This window comes from Rhineura floridana, chromosome 3, assembly GCF_030035675.1.
Source record: "Rhineura floridana isolate rRhiFlo1 chromosome 3, rRhiFlo1.hap2, whole genome shotgun sequence".
Classification (NCBI taxonomy): Eukaryota; Metazoa; Chordata; class Lepidosauria; order Squamata; family Rhineuridae; genus Rhineura; species Rhineura floridana.
This window is the reverse complement of record NC_084482.1, coordinates 187,266,646-187,287,206: the sequence shown is the minus strand read 5'-3', so window position 1 is coordinate 187,287,206 and position 20,561 is coordinate 187,266,646. Positions and strand designations below refer to the sequence as shown.

Here is a 20,561-nt window from a genome sequence, read left to right as displayed (position 1 = left end):
GGAGTTTTGCTCATATAAATGGGACGTTACCTTCCTCTCCTCTCCCCATGCACCTCCAAAACTGCTCTGGAGGGTCTCCCAACACTCTGGGTTAGATTTTGCAAGTGGGGGGGTGCAGGAGAGAGGGCAGGAGGGGAACCTCTGTGCACACGTGGAATTCTACTGTGCAAGCATAACAGCAGCACTAGATACAACCTGTTATAATTATTTCTTAATTTGCATCTGTAAACTAAAATGAGCATCTGTAAATTGTATGCAAACTTGCACTTTCTTTTTTTAGCAGGAATGAATGTAATTAGGCAGGACTGAATGCTCCTCCATTTTATATTTATACAAATATCTGCATGTAGAAAACGAGTGGGTCAGGGAGAAAAGCACAACTTTTTACCTAAAGTGTTAATTTTCTGTGAGGAGGATTTTGCAGTGTGTGGAAAGAGTATGAAACATTCAGTCATGGGAATCTGCAGTTTGAAGTAGTGCAGCCGAGACACATTTTATTGGTTTATTATTTATTTGTTTATTTTTAAAATGTCCATCCTGCCTTTTGATAATGGCTCCAAGGCAGCTCACAAGAGTTGAAGACACTGTGCAAGAAGACATGACAATAAACAGTATGCAATTAATAGAAGAAGGCTAAAATCACACAATCCACAACAGTGGTGAAAAAAAGTAATTAAAACAAATCAAATGCCTGATGATGTGGGAATGTCTTCACTGCTCACCTGAAGGCGAAACAGAGGGAGTCAACCAAGCTTCCTGAGGGAAAGAATTCCATAAGTTTACAGAAGGAACTGCCTTGCCCCATATATCCCTACCTGACAACTGTGTTCCTCAGGTGGGGCACCTGAGGGCACCACATGCCCCAGAGGTGCACTTAGTTTGTACTAGAAATCAGGCTTTTAGGGTTGCGGCACCAGCCCTCTGGAATCGTTTACCAGACAAAATTAGACAGGCATTCATCAGCATGATTTCTATTGAAGATGGTTTTGTTTGAGAAGGCTTTCCCAGAGGTGTGTCCCTGTCATTTTGACTGTACATCTGTAGGAATGGCTTTATTGTTTTTTAGAGTCTGTAGAAATGTTTTTAACTGTTTTTAGATTTTTTTTTTTTAAAATTTGATCTCATTTTTTACCTTGTACACCGCTGTGATGACCTCAGGCTGTAAAGCAGTTTGTAAATTTGTAAAAACAACAACAATTTTTGTGCTGCTACTCTGTAGGTTTCTACTTCAGTGAATACTAGGCAGGTAGCCATGCAAGACAAGCCCCCTGTTCTGGTTTGTGCTGAGCTTAAAATACCACAGGAAGCTGCTTTATACAAAGCCAGGCCATCGTACCAGAAACTGAAAGATGCATCCATCCTTAGTCTTACTCTAACTCCCAGAAAGCAGCACTCCCAGCCTTGTTGGTGACAGATGGTGGTACTGTGTTTAAGAATATCTCATTCTCACCTTTGTAGGAATGGCCTCTTTTTAACAGGGAACCAGCAGTCAGAATTGCTACAAAATTTGGCAGTAATGAATGGCAGAAGACAGACAAGCTAAATGGCTCCCTGTGTCTACATAATAGCAGGCCTGCTGGGTCAGGGTTCATCCAGGGCAGTATATGCGTTTAGAAAGCCAGACGCTTCTAGGAATCCCACAAGTGGGGCCCTTCCTACTGTTTGTCTAATACCTGACTAGGGAGACAGTCTGACCTGGTGTAAGGCAGCTTCCTTTTACCAGCTTCAGCTGATTTGTGACAGCTGTGACCATTCCTGGACCAAAATAGCCCGACCACAGTAGTTTAGGCATTCATAACTTCAAGACTGGATTTCCCTTGCAGTTGGTTTGGAAATTGCAGTTAGGGCAGAATGCTGCAGCATGATTGCCAACAGGAGTGAGATTCTGTTCAGCATAATGCACTTGTGCTCAAAGATCTGCGCTGGCTGCCAGTTTGCTATTGGGCCAAGTTGAAGGTTTTGCTCTTGGTATATAATGCCCTTAATGGCTTGGGACCAGTTTACTCGGGACCAGTTTACTTCAGGGGACTGCCTGGCCCCATAAATGCCTGTTTGACTGCTTCAGTCTGAGAAACTTGCACTTTTACAAGTGCCACATAATGTACGTCATCTGGCTGGGTGCTTTTTTGCTGAAAAGGAAAACATACGTTTGCTTGAAAACCATTTTAGCTGTTGTGCTCAGAATGGAGATTAAAAATGCAAGGTCTGTTTCTGACTTCAAAAATAGCTGCCTATTAATAGAAATGAATGGGACAATTCTCTTGTGCTTCAGAACTTCAGGCTCCCCCCATTGTTGGGATCACTGGCTGCAACAATGGATTATCTCCTAGCCACTTTCCATTAAGCAGAAGGAACACTGCATAAAGGTGGGCTGGAGCCAACCTTTTTTTTAAAAAAAGGGCTTGATGAAGGTGATTCGACAGAGGCATCATTTCTTGAAATATCCACCCTTTCATTTGTTCTACCATCGCCTTCTGAACAAACAGGTTTTGCTTCTTCTTTGTTGTCTTTTTTTTAACTGATTTTCTAGTACAGAGCTGGGAACCTTAGGCCCAGAGGCAGCATGCGGCTCTCAGTCTTCTGTAGCTGGTACTTGCTTGGAAAAGTTACTTTTTTGAACTACAACTCTCATCAGCCCAATCCAGTGGCCATGCTGGCTGGGGCTGATGGGAGTTGTAGTTCAAAAAAGTAACTTTTCCAAGCTCTCCCCATGCCACACCTCCTTCTCAGGCCCACCCCTCACCAACTCTACTTCATGCCACTCCTGGCTATGTTTGCAATGTGTCATTGAACTCAGAATGCCTCTGGCTTCACTGGATGGAGGATAGAGACAGCTAGGCGAGTGTTTGTGTGTAGAAACTAGCCTACTGTAGAAAAGTAAAATATTGCTCTGCCCACTTTTGCCTCTGGCCTCACCAACCACTGGCTTGTGGCCCCTGGAAGGTTGTCCCAATAGAGATATGGCCCTCAGCCTGAAAAAAGTTCCCCACTCCTGCTCTATTAAAAGAAAGTGAGAATTTCCAGATCTATAGATAAATGACCCTAACATCCCATGGACTTAATCTAGATGACAACTCTTAATTTTAAGCACCTTTTCTTTTTCTTAAAAACAGAAATAATTTTTTAAAAAAACTTCTGTCTTGCACATGCCAACACACAGAATTATTACATCCTGGGTGTTCTTAAAGCTCTCATCTTAGCCCCCTTCAGCCATGCAAAATGAACCCATGTCGGGGAGAAGAGGGCTTCTACATTAGCTCTGCCCCCAATATCACCACGGGAGGACGCTTCAGATCTTTGCACATTGAGTGCAAAGGTTGGAAAGGAGAGTCTATGCGCATTCAGCCAAGTGTGCTAGGAACTCTCCATGCTATATGGAACCCTGGCTTATCCAAGCTCTGGATTGCAGGAAAGATTCTAAGAACCCCACTTCAGACCTTCATGCTCAGCATACAGAGGTTCAGAAGCAGAGCCAACACATGTGGGATGTTGGGGTTAGCGCACGCATGCACACCCTTGCTCCCTCTGCCCCCCAGTTTGAGCCCTCATGTACTTCATGTGAAACGCCTGAATATTAATTAATTAATTAATTAAATTTATATCCCGCCCTTCCTCCCAGAAGGAGCCCAGGGCAACAAACAAGAACACTAAAAGCACTTAAAACATCTTTAAAACAAAAGGCTTTAAAACATATTGAAACAAAACATCATTAAAACATTAAAACAAAACAACTTAAAAAACATCTTAAAAAGCAATTTCAGCATAGATGGAGACTGGGATAAGGCCTCTACTTGAAAGGCACGTTGAAAGGGGAAGGTCTTCAATAGGCACTGAAAAAATGACAGAGATGGAAGGAGAAGAAGTTACAAAGTGTTGGTGCCACAGCACTAAAGGTCTGCTTCCTATGTTGTGCGGAGCAGCCCTCCTGATAAAATGGTATCTGCAGGAGGTCTTCACCTGCAGAGCGCAGTGATCGACTGGGTATATAAGGGATAAGATGGTATCCTGGTCCCAAGCTGTATAGGGCTTTGTACACCAAGACTAGAACCTTGAACTTGGCTCGGAAGCCAATGGGCAGAATAGGGTTGTTGGCTCATGGCATTCTTCTGAAATCCCGGCTTTGTTACTGAGGAATGCAGAACCCCAAACCCATAACTACACAGCTTCAGATATTTCTCTGGAGGGCCACTGATCCCTGATACATACATACACCTTTTTACTCTGGGTTAATCAGTCTGGAGCAATGACTTCCTCCTGACTCCATGCTCAGAGCCAGTTCTCTTGTCACTTGACTGTTGTTGTCGCTTCTCCTGTCAGATCTATTCTGTGCAATTCAGGTCCTGTCAGACTGTGGGAAATCATAATCCATCCTCAGCCCCTCCCACGTAACGTGGCAAATAATACAGGGCAGAACTGAAAATGGTGCCTTTTTATATCCCTACTTACAGGAAGCAGGAAGGGGAAAGGGGGATTCCAGAAGGAAGACCACCGATCTGCAATGTAGCTGTAAGCAAGCAAGCAAGGAACTGAAATAAACCTGTTAATCTAATAAGCAGAGTCTTTGTATAGGTTCTTCCTTCTAAGAGTCTCAGGCCTCTCAGCACAACACAGAGTTTCTTTGTTCCATTATGCCTCCGGAAGGCAGATGGACTCTCCTACCCTGAGAAACTCTTCACTCTGTTGCATGCCCTGTATGGCACGTCTCCCACACCCTGCCGCCCTTTTGTCTCTCCCAGTGCTCCTGCCCCTCCAGGAGGTGATAACAATATCTTAACAGTACAGTGCAGTGCGTTGCTCCACAGGATGTCTGGCTGCATTATGACGAAGTCATGGTTTCTTTGGGTAAACAGGTAGTCAAGGAAGTGGGGGACAAAGTTAAATGCAGGCTTGCTGTCCCCAGATCAGGGCTCCTCGCCTTGACCAAACAAGAATGCTGGAATGTTGGGAAATAATTAATACTACTGTTCAGCTTTAAGAGTGTTCAACCAAAGAACTTTGTATATAGTTACATGGGGTTAAAGCCAGACTGGAGAACAGATCTGTGCTCACCCAGTGGGGCTTTCCTGGTTCTTCAACCTGCTATAGACCCCTCCCCCAAATAACTCCTGGGATGAAGCAGGAGGGGTGGGGGTGGCCTTGGGCAAACAGATGTGCCTTTCTGCTTGAGCAAGACATTTCTGGATCCATGCCATTAAGCTAGGTAGTGGAAATGGCTGGCCTCCAGATGTTGCTGAACTACAACGCTCATCATCCCTGGCCATTGGCCATGCTTGCTAGGGCTGATGAGAGTTGTAGCTCAGCAACAGCTGAAGGGCCAAAGGTTCCCCACACCAGTAGTAACTAAATCATCCTTAGAACAGCTTTTTAAAATAGGTCAGTTTATTCTCATGCCACTGGTGGGGAATAAGGCTGGAAAAAGTAGCACATAGGAGATTTGCTGTGTCAGGTCAGGCTACTTGTTCATCTAGTACAATATACCTACTCTTCTTGTCCGCAGGTCTCAGATAGAGAAGATACCCTTCAGATACCCCTGCTACTTGATCCTTCCAATTGGAAATACCAAGGGCCAAACCTGGGACCTTTTGCATGCAAAGGACATCTTCTACCACTGTGTTAGCTATTTATTTATTTATTAAGTACATTTATATTCCACCTTTCTTTCATCATGGAACTCAAGGTATCTTACACAAGATATCTTGATGGTCTCACATGCAGGCACTGACCAGACCCATACCTGCTTCGCTTCAGCAAAGTAGCTACATCATGTACTCCTAGACCAGGGGTGGAGAATCTATGGTTCTCCAGACACTGCTAGACTACAACTGCTGTTATCCTTGTAGATTGAGGCTGATGAGAGCTGTGGTCCAGCAAGATCTGGAAGGCCACAGGTTCCCTATCCCTGCCTTGGACCATATCCTGGGAGCTATGGATCTTCCCCTTGCCTAAAGCCATCTAGATAATTTAATGGCTGAGAAAAGATTCAAAGTGGGGACTTCCTAGTTTACAAATCACTTTCATATTGGAGGTACATAGTTATTCCAAAAATGTAGATAGAGAGAAAAGGCAGAAAGAGGGGCTGGGCATCTATAACTGTGTCATACAGAATCTATGCTGCTGTGGTTGGGGGTTGCTGCGGTCGCTGCCTGCTTGCTTGCTGCCGTTGGGGGTCATGTCGTTTCCGGGGCTCGTTTCTCTGCTGCCGCTGCTGCTCCCTGCCTGCTTGGGCCTTGTGTCGCTGCCGGGTGTGCCGTTGCCGGGGCGCAGCGGCCCTGCGTCATCGTCGTCTGTGGCCCGGCGCCGTCGTTGCTGTTGCGGACGGGTTGTTCCTTGAGGGCCACCGTTGCCGACCTGTCTGTTTGTCGCTGTCGCCCTTGCCCTCTGGAGGGTGGGCATCGTTGCTGCTGTCCCGCCGTTGCGGGTTGCGCTGCTGCTTGGACATTGTCTGTGTGGCTTGCGCTGTCGCCGCCGTCACTGCGTTATCATCATTGCCGATGCCCACCCATGCCGCCTGGGATACCACCGTTACGACTCGTGTCGTCTGGAATACCGTTGCTACGACCTGGAGCAAGCACTTGCTGATGCGGACTCGTCATCGCAGCTTTACTGCCACTGTTTGTTGGGTGATCTATTATTATGGCTGGTCACAGTTGGATGGCTTGTGGAGTGTGTATGAACGTATGAATGTAAATGTGAAATTGGGCTGCAATTTATATTGATTTAGTTTAAGTTAATTTGATTTATTTTAATTATTACAGCTGCATAGGATACAGAGGCGGGTCTCCGGACTAATTTTACTAGGGTGGGTGGCCTGTTGACTAGGATAGGGATAGAGGCATGTGCAAGCCGGGGAGGGAGGTGGGGGGCCAAGTTATAGAAAGTTTGGGTGGCAGGCGCTGGAAGTGTGCTGCTGGCAGACCATGCCGGAATAGGGGAACACGGGATAGATGCATTATATCCATCCCATGTTCCAGGTCTGCTCAGAACCAGACGGTAACTGGGGGACGCAAGGTTCCTACCGACCTTCGACTGCTGTTATGTAATGCCAGGTCTGTAACACAGAAGACCTCACTCATCCATGACATGATCTTGGATGGGCGGGCAGACCTGGCATGCATTACAGAGACTTGGTTGGACAAAGCCTCTGCTCCCATTCTTGAGGCCATGTGTCCACCAGGTTTCTGTTATGCACAGCAACCGAGGGTGGGAAGGCGGGGAGGGGGCGTGGCAGTCATCTATCGAGAGTCCTTAGTTTTTGCCAGACCTCCTCTTCATAGGACTCAATTCGTTGATTGTATGTACTGGAGGTTGGGCCCGAAGGGCAGTTTAGGGATCCTGCTGGTGTACCGCCCACCCCGCTGCACAGCAGACTCCCTGGCCAAGGTGCTGGAGGTGGTCTCGGCTGTACGGGCATTGTCCCCAGAATTGTTAGTGCTGGGTGACTTTAAAGTGCATGCCGAGACCGCTCTCACTGGAGCCCCTCGGGATTTCCTGGAAACCATGGCTTCCTGGGAACTGCACCTTAGTAATATTGGGCCCACCCATGTAGCCGGTCATACTCTTGACCTTGTGTTTGTCCTGGGAGAGGAGAGAAGTGGTCTGAAGTTGGGAGTGGTTTATTCCACCCCTGTGTCATGGTCAGATCACTACCTGGTAAACATGAACTTCTCGATACCATGCCCCCTCCGCAGGGGTAAAGGACCTATTAGAATGGTCCGCCCCAGGCGCCTGATGGATCCAGATGGATTCCTGACTGCGCTTGGGGAATTGGAACCTGCTGAAGGTCGCCTGGTCGAAACCCTGGTGAAGGAATGGAATGATGGTATCACCAGGGCATTAGACCGAGTGGCTCCGAAACGTCCTCTCCCCCTGAATAGAACTCAGCTGGCACCATGGTATACACCGCGGTTGCGTAGTCTGAGACAGGAGGTGAGACGACTAGAACGCCGGTGGCGGAAATCCCGTTCCGAAGATGTCCGGACACAGGTTAGAGCAGCAGTAGCTGCCTACCAGGTGGCAATAAAGGCAGGAAAGAAGGCTTTCTTTACTGCCTCTATTGCATCCGCGGAGTGCTGTCCCAGGAGGCTGTTCCAGGTGGTCCGAAGCCTGGTCGGTCCAGTTGCTCTGGAACCCTTGGAACAGTCAAAGGCCTCCTGTGACATATTAGCAAAGCACTTCGCTGATAAAATCGAACACTTACGGAGCTCGATTCCGTGCGCCGTAGATACAGTGGATGAACCAGAGTTGGCCAGTTGCATGCCGGTAGGTTGGGATCGGTTTCAGCTTCTCCCTTCTGAGGATGTGGACAAGGTGCTTACAACTGTGAAGCCTACCACTTGTCTAACTGATCCTTGCCCATCATGGCTCCTTATGAGCTGCAGAGAGAAATTGGGCGAGGGGATCAAAGCGGTGGTAAACGCATCCTTGAAAGAGGGTGTGATGCCATCAGCCTTCAAGGAGGCAATTGTAAAGCCCATCTTAAAGAAGCCCTCCTTGGATCCCCAAGTTTTTAATAACTTCCGCCCAATTTCGAATCTACCATTTCTAGGCAAGGTCATTGAGCGAGTGGTGGCCAACCAGTTGTCAGCACACTTGGATGAAATGGATTACTTGGATCCATACCAATCAGGTTTCAGGACTGGTCACGGAACTGAAACAGCCTTGGTCGCTCTGGTAGATGATTTGAGGAGGGCACTAGATAGGGGAGAATTCTCCTTTCTTGTCCTCCTCGATCTCTCAGCGGCTTTTGATACTGTCGACCACAGTATCCTTCTACATCGCCTGGAGGGATTGGGAATTGGAGGTACTGTATTGCAGTGGTTCCATTCCTTCCTCTCCGACAGGTTTCAACAGGTAGCATTGGGGGAGGAGGTTTCAGACCCTTGGCCTCTCAATTGTGGTGTGCCACAGGGTTCTATCCTCTCTCCCATGCTATTTAACATTTATATGAATCCACTGGGGACAATCATTAGGAGGTTTGGGCTGCAGTGTCACCAATATGCAGATGACACTCAGCTCTACCTCTCGTTTAAATCTTCACCAGAGTCGGCTGTGGAGACCTTGTCCAAGTGCCTGGAATCCGTGAGTGGATGGATGGGAAGGAACAAGCTGAAGCTGAACCCTGATAAGACCGAGGTGCTGCTTGTGGGGGACAAAAGAAGGTTGGGAGAAGTTGACTTGAAGTTCAATGGGGTGAGTTTACCCCTGAAGGACCAGGTCCACAGCCTTGGGGTTGTACTTGATTCCAGGCTGTCCATGGAGGCTCAGATTTCAGCAGTGAGCCGGGCAGCCTGGTATCAACTACACCTCATACGAAGGCTGCAACCCTACCTTCCTGTTCATCAGCTCCCACTAGTAGTACACGCCCTGGTCACCTCTCGTTTGGATTACTGTAATGCGCTCTATGTGGGGTTACCCTTGAAAACGGTCCGGAAACTACAACTTATACAAAATGCGGCGGCTCGACTACTTACGAATAGTCGCCGCCGGGATCACATCACACCAGTGTTGTTCGATCTGCACTGGCTTCCAGTTGTTTTCCGGGCCCAATTCAAGTTGTTGGTATTAACCTTTAAATCCCTATACGGTCTCGGCCCAGTTTATCTTACGGAGCGCCTTCAACGCCACCAATTATGCCGCCCGACAAGATCAGCCACACAGGGCCTTCTCTCAAACCCGCCGACAAAAACAGCCAGGTTGGCGGGTACTAGAGAGAGGGCATTCTCAGTGGCGGCCCCCACCCTCTGGAACTCCCTCCCACAAGATCTCCGGCATGCCTCTTCCCTAAATACATTTCGTAAAGCCTTAAAGACCTGGCTCCTTCAACAGGCCTTTGGGATTTCCGGGGAGGGTTAATTACTGGATCGAATTGCCTCCTATCCTGTTTTAATACCCTGTTTTAATATCATTGTCTGCTGCTGTACTGTTTTTCTATTGTTTTTATATTGTACTATTGTATTTTATCTTATTGTGTTTTAACTGCTGTACGTCGCCTAGAGTGGCCATTGGCCAGATAGGCGACACAGAAATTAAATTTATTATTATTATTATTATTATTATTATTATTATTATTATTATTATTATTAATGGCACTTGATACAGAGCTGCTTTTCCATGATTGTTGGAATGGGAGGCCACAGGAATTTGTTTCAGTTTGTTCTACCAATAAGTTTCATTTAACAACAACCTAGAAGTGGGGTTATTTGTATTTTCACTGGTACAATACAGCTGAAATACAAATCTTTGTTTGAGCAGTGTTATGCTTTTGTGCACAAATTAGGGGGGAAAGAAAATAAAGGCATAGTTTGCAGCAACATAAAAAAGCATTGCAGAGCAGCGGAGAGCAGCTGTAAGTTGCAGGAAATAAAATGAAGGGAGGAGGAGGGAGTGGGTGTGGAGAAAAGAATGACTGACACACCCACCTAAAAGTATCGGAGCACAGCACCTGCAAGCCCTAGAGATACGGAGTGAAGACTTTTTTTATCAGAGGATTGGGCTGGTATGGATTTACAGAGGGGCAACTGTGTGATAGCTTCTGTTTACCAGTAACATCATGTGAACCATGCAAATTAAAAGGGGATGCAAGTAGCACCAGACACACAGTAAATCGCCGTGTGGATAAGCCCGAGCCAGCCTGGGTTCTGCAAGGATAAGTCCTGTCTCATTAAACTTTTAGAGTTATTTGAGCATGTCAATAATCACCTAGACAGAAGCAATTCAAAATTGTTTCCACCATTTTAAAGACTTAAACACACACACTCTAGTATGAGGGATTGGATGGTGCAAGTTTCATCTAATCACAGCAATTCATTTGAAGTGTCCAGTTTAAAGTAGAGATTTAAATTTTTAGGGTGTAAGATGTAAGCTAATTTCCCATCCGTCTCACATCCATCGGGATTTTAACAGAATGCCTTTTGCTTTCACATCAGTTGTGCTCCCCTCCCCCCCCTGTAATCACCCCAAGCCTGAGGACAGTTAATTAAGCTACCAGTGCACTTCCAGCTAGGTGCAGCTATCATGGAATCTCTTTGAAGCAGGTCGTGCAGCCATTAATTAAGAAAGTGCCTGCGGATCTTAGAGCCAAAGCAACTATTCTTACTGAGCCAAGACAAACCTCAAATGAGTCACAAGGGACAGAGAGATATCCAGGTCCCATGATTTGCATCCATGTTCATCTCCAGCTAAGGTGATGGGAAAGACCTCTGCCAGATGCCCAATGAAGTGGAATGTGGGAAGATTCAGAACACACAAGACAAAATTTTGTCACACAGCACATAAACCATGGAAATTGAACTACAATATGTGGCGATGGCCACCAATTTAAATGGCTTTAAAGGGGATTATTATTATTACCCGCCCTTCGCCAGAAGGTCCTAGGACAGGTCACAACTACGGATGGAGTTCAGTTGTTGGTGCCGGTTCAATTTCATTCCACTGAACTGGCAGGCAGTTCCGTTCTCTGATCATTTGTTTTTTTCCTTACAAAAAAATAAGCTTATTGTTAATGTTATTGTTCATGTTCTTTCTACCGACATTTTCTTTGTTTCTATATATGACGTATAGAGAAACGGGAAACATTGGTAAAAAGAATGTCAGTGCCTGATATAGGGAATGTTATGGGGCTGAAAACAGGAGCAAGAGAGATAGGAGGGAAACAGAATTGACCATTTTCTCTGCTGGGAGGAAGGGTGAGATATTTATTTATTTATAAATATATATATATAATCATTCATTGGCGATCACTCGTGGCTGAGTAAGATTGTCTTCCAGGGTAAGGTCTTTAACAGGGGTCCGTAAGTGACTGTGGAGGCCAATTCTGGATCCACACAGCCTCCCACAGTTAGGACACAGGTTTCCAGATGGAAGATGGTCATGATGAGGATTTGCTTGATGTGCCTTTCGCTTAGCTCGTTTGTCCCTTTCACCCTGTACTTGTGCTTCTTCAAAGTCCATAGCACCTTTGATAATGGCCGACCTCCAATTGGGACGCTCATGGGCCAAGGCTTCCCAGTTCTCGATGCTCATGTTACATTTTTTTAGATTAGCTTTGAGAACATCTTTAAACTCTTTTGCTGTCCACCGATATTCCATTTTCCATTCTTAAGTTGGGAGTAAAGTAGCTGCTTTGGAAGACGGTGATCAGGCATTCGAACAACATGGCCGGTCCAGTGGAGTTGATGTTGGAGGATCATTGTTTTAACACTGGTGGTCTTTGCTTCTTCCAATACGCTAACATTAGTCCGTCTATCTTCCCAAGTAATTTGCAGAATTTTCCAGAGGCAGCGTTGGTGGAATCTTTCAAGAAGTTGGGAGTGGCGTTTATAGATGGTCCATGTTTCACAGGCGTACAGTAAGGTCGGTAGTACAATGGCTTTGTAAATAAGCATTTTGGTCTCCCTGCAAATATCCCGATCCTTGAACACTCTACGATTCATTCGGGAGAATTCAGCACTCGCAGAGCTCAGACAATGCTGAATTTCAGCATCGATGTCAGCTTTTACAGAGAGATGGCTGCCAAGATAAGACAAGCGATCGACATTCTCCAGCGCGCACCATTAAGCTGGATTGATGGTGCTACAGAGGGATTGGTTCACACTTGCTGATGAAGCACTTTGGTTTTTTTGATGTTAAGGGAGAGGCCAAGCTTTCATATGTTTCTGATAAGATGTATGTATGTATGTATGTATGTTTTGGTCATGTTTTTTTCCAAGTTTGCCCCACCTGCACTGCACTGGACTCTGTGGCTGCCTCTCACTCACCTGCTTACTCCTTCACTTCCTCCCCCCTTGGATCCTGCTTTACTCAAGGGAGGGTGGCAGAGAGAGAGAGAGAGAGAGAGAGAGAGAGAGAAACTAGGGTGTGGCATGGCAGGGAATGGAACAAGCAGAAGGAGAGAGTTGACATCAATAACAATATCATTGTCAATATTGTTACATTCAGCTTGTTTTTTTGTAAAAAAAATCAGGTGTTATGAAAAGCCTCAGAAGCTCACAGTACACAAGATCAGTCCGTGAAGATGGTGAACATGTGGACTATAAGGAAGTCCGGTGCCAGATTGAAATTTAGAGAAATTCTCCTCCATCCCTATTCAAAACCATATAAAATACAATTCATTCAGAACTAGAATAGGTCTTAAAAATAGGGGGCAGGTGGTTGGAGAGGGGGGTGGAAATCCCCTTGCTCTAGTTGGAGTCATTCCGTGAGTGCAAGGATTTTGCTGAATACCGTCCACTGATCCTTGAAGTCCTTAAGAAGGAAATAACCAATAGGCGCATGCTCTCGGAGAGGCATCTCTCTCTCACCTCCATCTTACATGCCTTGTCCTTCCTTACAAGGACGACAGACAGAATGGAGAGGATGTTGTAACAAAGACTTAAGTCACATTCAGGCAGATCTTTGCTCTATATACAATTGTCCTATTTTCTGTAACAGACAGAGTCACTATGCTGTAAAGAGCTGCATTACAGGCAGGTATTTTTTCCTGCTGTGAAGACAGAGCGATGGGGAACGCTTCCCCTGATGACTTCATTCTGCAGGCCAAACTAGACATGATGATAAATGTGTCTTTGCATTTAGTCTGCAGGTGTTTGCTTTTTTTGGGGGGGGGGAAGGCAGTTGTCATTAGCACGGAAAAGGGAGTGATGATTATCAAGATCACAGCAGCTGTGGAGGGGGAATCTTAAGGAAAATCCCTCCTCTGAGGGTCTTATTCCATTGGCACCAGTGGGGGAAGGGAGAGATTTCCCCAAAGAGCAAATATCAGCTTCAGAGAAAGAATTTACCTCAGGACTGCAGCAGCGGAGCAACGTGTTATATTCCGCCTCTGTAGCAGTCTGATAATTAGCTGATGATATCTGCATTTTTCTTAAAAACAACAGCAACACAACCTGCATGCCAAAATGTAAATGCACATTTAACATCATGGCTAGTTTGGCCCTATGATACCACTATTCAAGGCAGAGAGCTTCTGGCCATAACGGCAACCCAACCCGTGCCCATTATTTAAGGTGCTTCAGGGAAGGAATGTAGGAAGTGTCCAGAAGGAGGCTTTCCTACAGGATATCCCTGGTCTCATCAGAGGACAGCCAGCGGTAGAAAGTGCACCCCCAGTGCTAGTCTTTTTGCCCTGTGCCCTCTCATCCGTTCAGACCTGGGGACAGCAGTGCAGGCTTGTTTGGACAGATGCAAAAGAGGTCAGGGTTCCTGCACTTCTAGTAGTTGCGCAGTCCTATACAGCAATTAAAGCTACCGGAACCCTGCCCTCGTTTTCACCTGGCTACCCTAGCACAGGCTGAAGTGACTTCCATGCCATGCCTGGGATGCAGTCAGATCTGAAGTGCTGAAACATCAAACCCAAGTCCCCTAAATTTCAATTCTCCTGTAGGTGCCTAGGATGGACAAATCTGTAAATTCTGATTTCTCTTAATTTCTCATTTTAAGTTCAGCTAACATTTCTGCATCAGTTTGCTGTTTTATTAAAAAAAGAAAAAGACCATCATCATAATGCACTAGCCCTTCCACGTGCATTTCTCCTAAAAGGCATATTTTGTATGCAGCTTCCCTTTTTTCATTAATCTATTTTTATGCAGATCTTCCCCTAATATATTCATATTTGTACACATTTTTGTTTGGAGAAATGCATCACACAATTAGGAAAAACATGAATTGTGAAGGATAGCTAAGGTTGTTGCAGGAAGTGCAAATTAGAGAGGTATACATCAAAATGCCAACTGAACCAGATTTCTCCCCCGTCTCTACCAGAAGCTAATTTTGCATGAAAAAGTTTCTGTGTTAACAGATGGATTATAGGTATCCTTCTAATAATTGGTTTATTGTCATCTCTGCTTCTGCAGAGAGCAACTCCAGCCCCAGCCAGTATAGTCAATGGTCAGGGAGTTGTAGTCCAACAACACCAGAAAGCAGTAGTGGCTGGTGGCTTCAGCACCTTGGACAGCTCCTTGAAAGTTTATACTAACACTGGAGTGGATTCCACTGCCCCACTGACATGGAGCCATTGGCCACCACTGGCAGGAAGGCCAGAGGTTCCCCACCCCTGCCATTAAGGTTGCTCTGTGGCTAAGAAATTAAGCAGAGGCCTCAGGTATATCAAAAGTCTTTGGGAAAGAAAAACCATGAACAATGTTCATCAGCTGCTCAGCGCAATCTTTACATCAGAGACACTAAGCTAGCCTCAAAACATTAAAATTATTCACGGCAGTTCAGTGGGGAACAGGAGCAAGGGACATAAAGTTACATTGTTTTAAATAAAGTTTTGGTTTTTGTTAAAAGTTAGACTAGCTCTTCTGTTTCTGAGGGGAGTGTTGTCTATTTTTTACTTTTACAGGGCTCCAGTTCAGACAAAATGTTCTGATTCTCAGTTACTCTCATCAACATGAAAGATAATTGCTGTAAAATGCCCAGAGAGCTTCGGCTATGGGGCTGTATATAAATGTAATTAATTAAATAAATAAATAAATAAACAGAGGCTGGGTCAGGACAAAATATAGGAGTGGGCAACCTTTTTTTCCATCAAGGGTTGCATTCCCTTGCAGGCACTCTCTTGGGGGACATATGCTGGTGTTGGTGACAGGCTAAAAGCCACCCCACACATTCTCTCTGTATCTCTCTTAAGATAATCATAACTCTTCACTGTTTTTCTAACTCTTTTCTCTCTCATGAACTGAGAGAGAGAGTTGGAGATGATCTTAACTGTCTGCCCCTCATTGTTGCCTGTGTGAAAGGGACATATGAAAGTACACTCTAAAGGCTTCTGTGTTGTTAGCTTGATCTGTAGATGTTAGCCATTGATAATGTTAGTCAAGTTGCTATTAGAGGCATAGAAGCAGACAAGGTTCTCTTTCTGACGCAGGCGGCAACCCTGTTCAGCACTGCAGCTCAGAATCAGTTGTGTGTTTAGACTGAGTGGCCCATTTTTCTGTGCAGATGTGCTGTTAATAGCAGCTTGACAGGCAGGAGTTAGCAGGTGAACTTCTTTACTGCATGTACCTGCTGCAGATCATGGTGCTGTTAAAGCAACACAGGCTGGTTGAAAGATTGGCAACTCTATGCATCTCTCAACGGCCACACCCTCAAATGATACCTTGCACGTGAGAAACAGGTAATCACACATCAGACATCAAGATGGAGAACTGACATTGCCTCAAACAAAATACTTTTCATTGACGGCAATCCACATGTTCAGCAGCCAAATGTCAAGTGGTGTATGTGTGCACACATGCAAATCAGTGCCCTTAGGGAGCACCCCCAAGGAAACCAGTAAGTTTAAACCCGCATATAGCCACATATCAAACATTGCTCTGTGCAACCATCCAGAATTCTACCTGTTCTTCTGTATGCTTGCTGTTCCGTAGCCTCAGTTCAGAGTCTCCTATCAGGGCAAACGTCCTACAGATGTCTTTTCCTGGCAGTTATTGCCGAACGGAGCATACTTGTCAGAGAATGAGAAAAGAAAGAGAGAATGGACAGGACAATTATGACTAAGCCATAAATCTAACAAACTAGAAGGTTAAATCCGTTGCCAGACCCAGCCTCTCTCTGAATCACTGGCCAAACAAACACCTCCCCGCACCGTGTGTTGTGCGGCTGTCCTTAGTAAATGTTAAACAAACCATGAAGAATGAGGAAGTACTTGCAGTTGCTCACAAGGAAGCCCACCTCAGCACTGTTTGAAGACATTTGGATGAGTAACAAATGCAGAGTGTTCAAATTAACTTCAGAATTATACAAAACTGCCATCAGTCCAGTGGAAGATATATATGCCTAAGCTCCATTGGGACAATTCAGAGCGAGGGCTGGAAATGGACTCCAAAGGGATCTCGATTGTGATTTATGGGCTTAAAACCTCTCTCTATGTCTGCAGAAGGAAAAGCTACCCATGTAGAGCTCTACACACGTAGGTTTCCACAGGACTGGCTCTGCGTCCCCACTCAAGACATTCTGCTGCCTGAGGAGAAGGGGCACAATGGCACCCCCTCCGATTCCACTCAACAGCTGGCCAGACTGGCAACTGAATCAAGCTTCAACAATGGTGACAGGATAGCATCCGCCACTGTGCCTGAGGGCAGCAGGATCTCTTAGGAGATGCAGGGCAGGCCATTTGGGACTCGAGGCCCTGTCTTCCTCAGCCCCTTGCCGCTGCTTCCTGCCCTAGACCATCTGCCGCTTAAGGGGGTCCCTTGACTCTGCCGAACGGTAAAGCTGGCCCTGACACTCACGTCTGGGCAAAGGTGGGGAAGATGCGTGACGTCAAGGGTGAGGCCAGCAGTGCAGCCCTGCTGCCCCTTGACCTTCACCGCATGTTGAAGAGGGGCTGTAGCTCAGTCAGGGAAAGGACATCGCTCAGCTGTAGCACATCCTCTGGGCATGCAGAAGGTCCCAGGTTCAACCCCCAGCATCTCCAGGTAGGTCTGGGAGAGATCCCTCTGCCTGAAACCCTGGAGAGCAACTGCCAGTCAGTGTAGGCAATGCTGAGCTAGATGGACCAGGCGTTCTGACTCGGTAGAAGGCTGCTTCCTTTGTTCCTGTTAGTTACTAGTATATACTTTCCTGTGCAACGCTGTTATTCCCTAGATGTCTGTCGCAGCATATATGCCATGCATTTAAAGCACATGACTTTCCCCCAAGAATTCAGCTATACAGCTTGGGACCAGGATACCTGAAAGACCGTCTTACCCCTTATATACCCAGTCGATCGCTGCACTCTGCAGGTGAGGGCCTCCTGCAGATACCATCTTATCAGGAGGTCCGTTCTGCACAACATAAAAAATGGACCTTTAGTGTGGCAGCACCTACCCTTTGGAATTCCCTCCCTTTAAATATTAGACAGGCGCCATCTCTGTTATCTTGTTGGCGCCTATTGAAGACCTTCCTCTTGTTGGAATTTCTCTATTGAGATGCGTAGCAGAGTTGCGTAGCGCTGCAGAACGGAGAGTATTGAGTGAGCTTAGTGTGTGTGTGTTTGAATCTTTGCTAAGATTCTACCTTCCCTGCAAATTAGTCAGAGACTTTAAGCTTTAAAATAAAAAACAACTACTTTATTCTGGAAGTACATGCTTGATAGGAAAGAGTTCTATATCTAGCTAACTAGCTATGCTGGAGCAACGAGCTCTGGTCCCAGTACTCCCCCTCATCCTGGTTGAGAGGAGAGACAAAGAGAAGATGTCTGCTCCCCTCTCGAGAGAAAAAAAGAACACAGAGAGAGGTGGGAAGGAACTGGGATCAAACATCCTGTTGCTTATCAGTCTAGCAGGAAGGGAAGAGACGGCAGGATCAAAGGGATAGGTATAGCTTCAGCCAGCAAGAGGTCTAGCTCTCCAGCTACCCTTATTAACCCCATGCAGCCTCAACCCACCAAGTTGTTGAACCTCATACATTCCAACACCTCTTTCAACAAGCCTTTTAAGTTGAGACCTTATCCCAGTCTGCTTCTGTTGGAATTGCTTTTTAAGAAGTCTTTTTAAAAATTTTTTAAAATGTTTTTTAACCTTTTTTTAAAAGATGTCTTCAAAGCTTTTTAAAAAAATGTTTTCAAAGTTGTTTTGTTTTAATGTATTTTAAAGTCTGTTTTTATGATGTTTTAAGGTGTTTTTAGTGCTTTTGTTTGCTGCCCTGGGCTCCTGCTGAGAGGAAGGGCAGGATATAAATCAAATAATAAATAAATAAATAAAATTCTGGGAGCTGTAGTTTGTTAAGGGTGCTGGGAACTGTAGCTCTGTGAGAGGTAAACTACATTTCCCAGGATTGGTGTCCCACCCTCCCCCAGAAGGGGCTGTTCTTGGTTTATACGCCAATGCGGGCAAGATGAGATTCAAGCTTCTTCACCAGAGACCAAAACATCTTCCTAAGTGAGAATGTATTAATCCCATAGGTTCCAAGGGTAACAGTATGTATTTAGCTTAGCTTTTTAAAGCATTACTCATCATTATGAAGTTGTTTTTTTACACGAGTGGGTCTTAAGAGGGCTATGGCTTCTTCAGCTGCGATTTTCCGTACCAGATAAATATATATTTAAAGCCTCGTTTACCTGGCGCAGTGGAAAAATTCCTCCTCCACCATCCATTTACAAAACATCAAACAAAACATCATGGATTCTGATATAAGTTTCTAATCATATTGACAGAGACAGTCTATATATGACAATGACTGTATAGAGGCAGTGGTCCAGTTGGGTAATTTTAGACGCTGAACTTAGCAGTCTTACAGAGGAGGGGTGCTCTTTAGATGGTGACAGGGCTCCCTAGCTGCACCCTGGGCCTTGTGGGGAAGAGAGAACAGGCCAACCAAAGTGCCCTCCTCTGTTCCCGTTAACCTTTCGCTGACACCAGGTGAATGTCTTAATTTTTCCCCCCAGGCTGCCTCCAGCAAGCAGCCCCAAACACCCAAGAATACTTTGTAGCATGGGGTTTGGCCCTTAGGCGTGGGGTGGGGATATACCTAGAAACCACAAGGTTTTATGAACCCAGTTTAAAAGTTTGCAAAACAGATTTTTAAAGTTATTCTTAGGAAAAAGCTTTTTCCATATGAATGGTTACATGCACACAAAGCAAACCCCAAAAGAAGCAAAAGAGTACAGACATTAATGCAGGCTAAACATGTTCAGTTTAACCCTAATTAACATTTAACGTCTAGTATCAGATCTTACCTCCATTTGAAGCTCTGACTGTTCATCATGGCATGTCCTCTGTTTAGAGACCCTCTTGATCTGAAAGAAGCCCTGTAATTGTAACCTTTAGCTACCTCATTTCTCCTAGTCTAAGGCCCTATCTGCACTATACAATCAAAATAGTATCACACCACTTTAAACAGTCATGTCTTCCCCCAAAGCATCCTGGGAACTGTAGTATGTTAAGGGCTCTGAGAACTGTTAAGAGACCCCTGTGACTCGCATAGAGCTCCAATTCCCAGAGTTTCCCTGAGAAGAAGGATTGACAGTTAAACCACATAGGAATTGGACCTCTGTGGTCTCGTAACAACTTTCAGCACCCTTAACAAACTACAGTTCCCAGGATTCTTTGGGGGAAGCCATGGCTGTTTAAAGTGGTATGATACGGCTTTCATGGGGTATCATGGGGCCTTATACACAAATATTCAAGATATTAAAGAAGATCACTGTTATCTTAATCCCATCTGTAGGCTGGTCTACCTGGCCATTCACATTTTGCTTACTGAAGTTATAACACCTTTTTGCTAGGCATCCAAGGCTGACAGGAGGAAACAAATTAACCCCTTAAAGCCCAACCCAACTACATACAGGCCAGTTCTTTCACAGATGGTAATCAGTAGCAGCTGGTGTCCATTGGGTCCAGTGGGACAGTTTGGCTACCAGAGCCCGGGGTAGCAACAGTACTTGCTGGCATAGCAGGGCAGAGCCGTGGAGCTGTCTTCCCAACACCACCATTGCTTTGCTCCCAAGAAAGGGTACAGAAGACTGCAGTCTTAGGATCCCCTCCTTTTTCTACTGCTCCTCCACCGTTAGTAGCAGCATGAGATGGAGAAATCATATAGGTGGTTCTTCATAGCATGGCTATATCTGTGGCGACGGAATC

General features: G+C 45.6%; 1 protein-coding gene across 2 annotated transcripts in view; it reads right to left on the bottom strand.

The window, feature by feature from the left end:
* The window catches only part of FAM3D (FAM3 metabolism regulating signaling molecule D), a 54,599-nt gene extending 34,829 nt beyond the window's left edge, over positions 1-19,770 (bottom strand). For both annotated transcript variants that reach the window (XM_061622080.1, XM_061622081.1), the window contains exons 1-2: positions 19,658-19,770; positions 16,338-16,444 (exon numbers count right to left, since the gene is read on the bottom strand). The gene's annotated coding sequence lies outside the window, so the exon portion shown is untranslated. The remainder of the gene's footprint in view (positions 1-16,337; positions 16,445-19,657) is intronic.
* Positions 19,771-20,561: the final 791 nt, after the last annotated feature.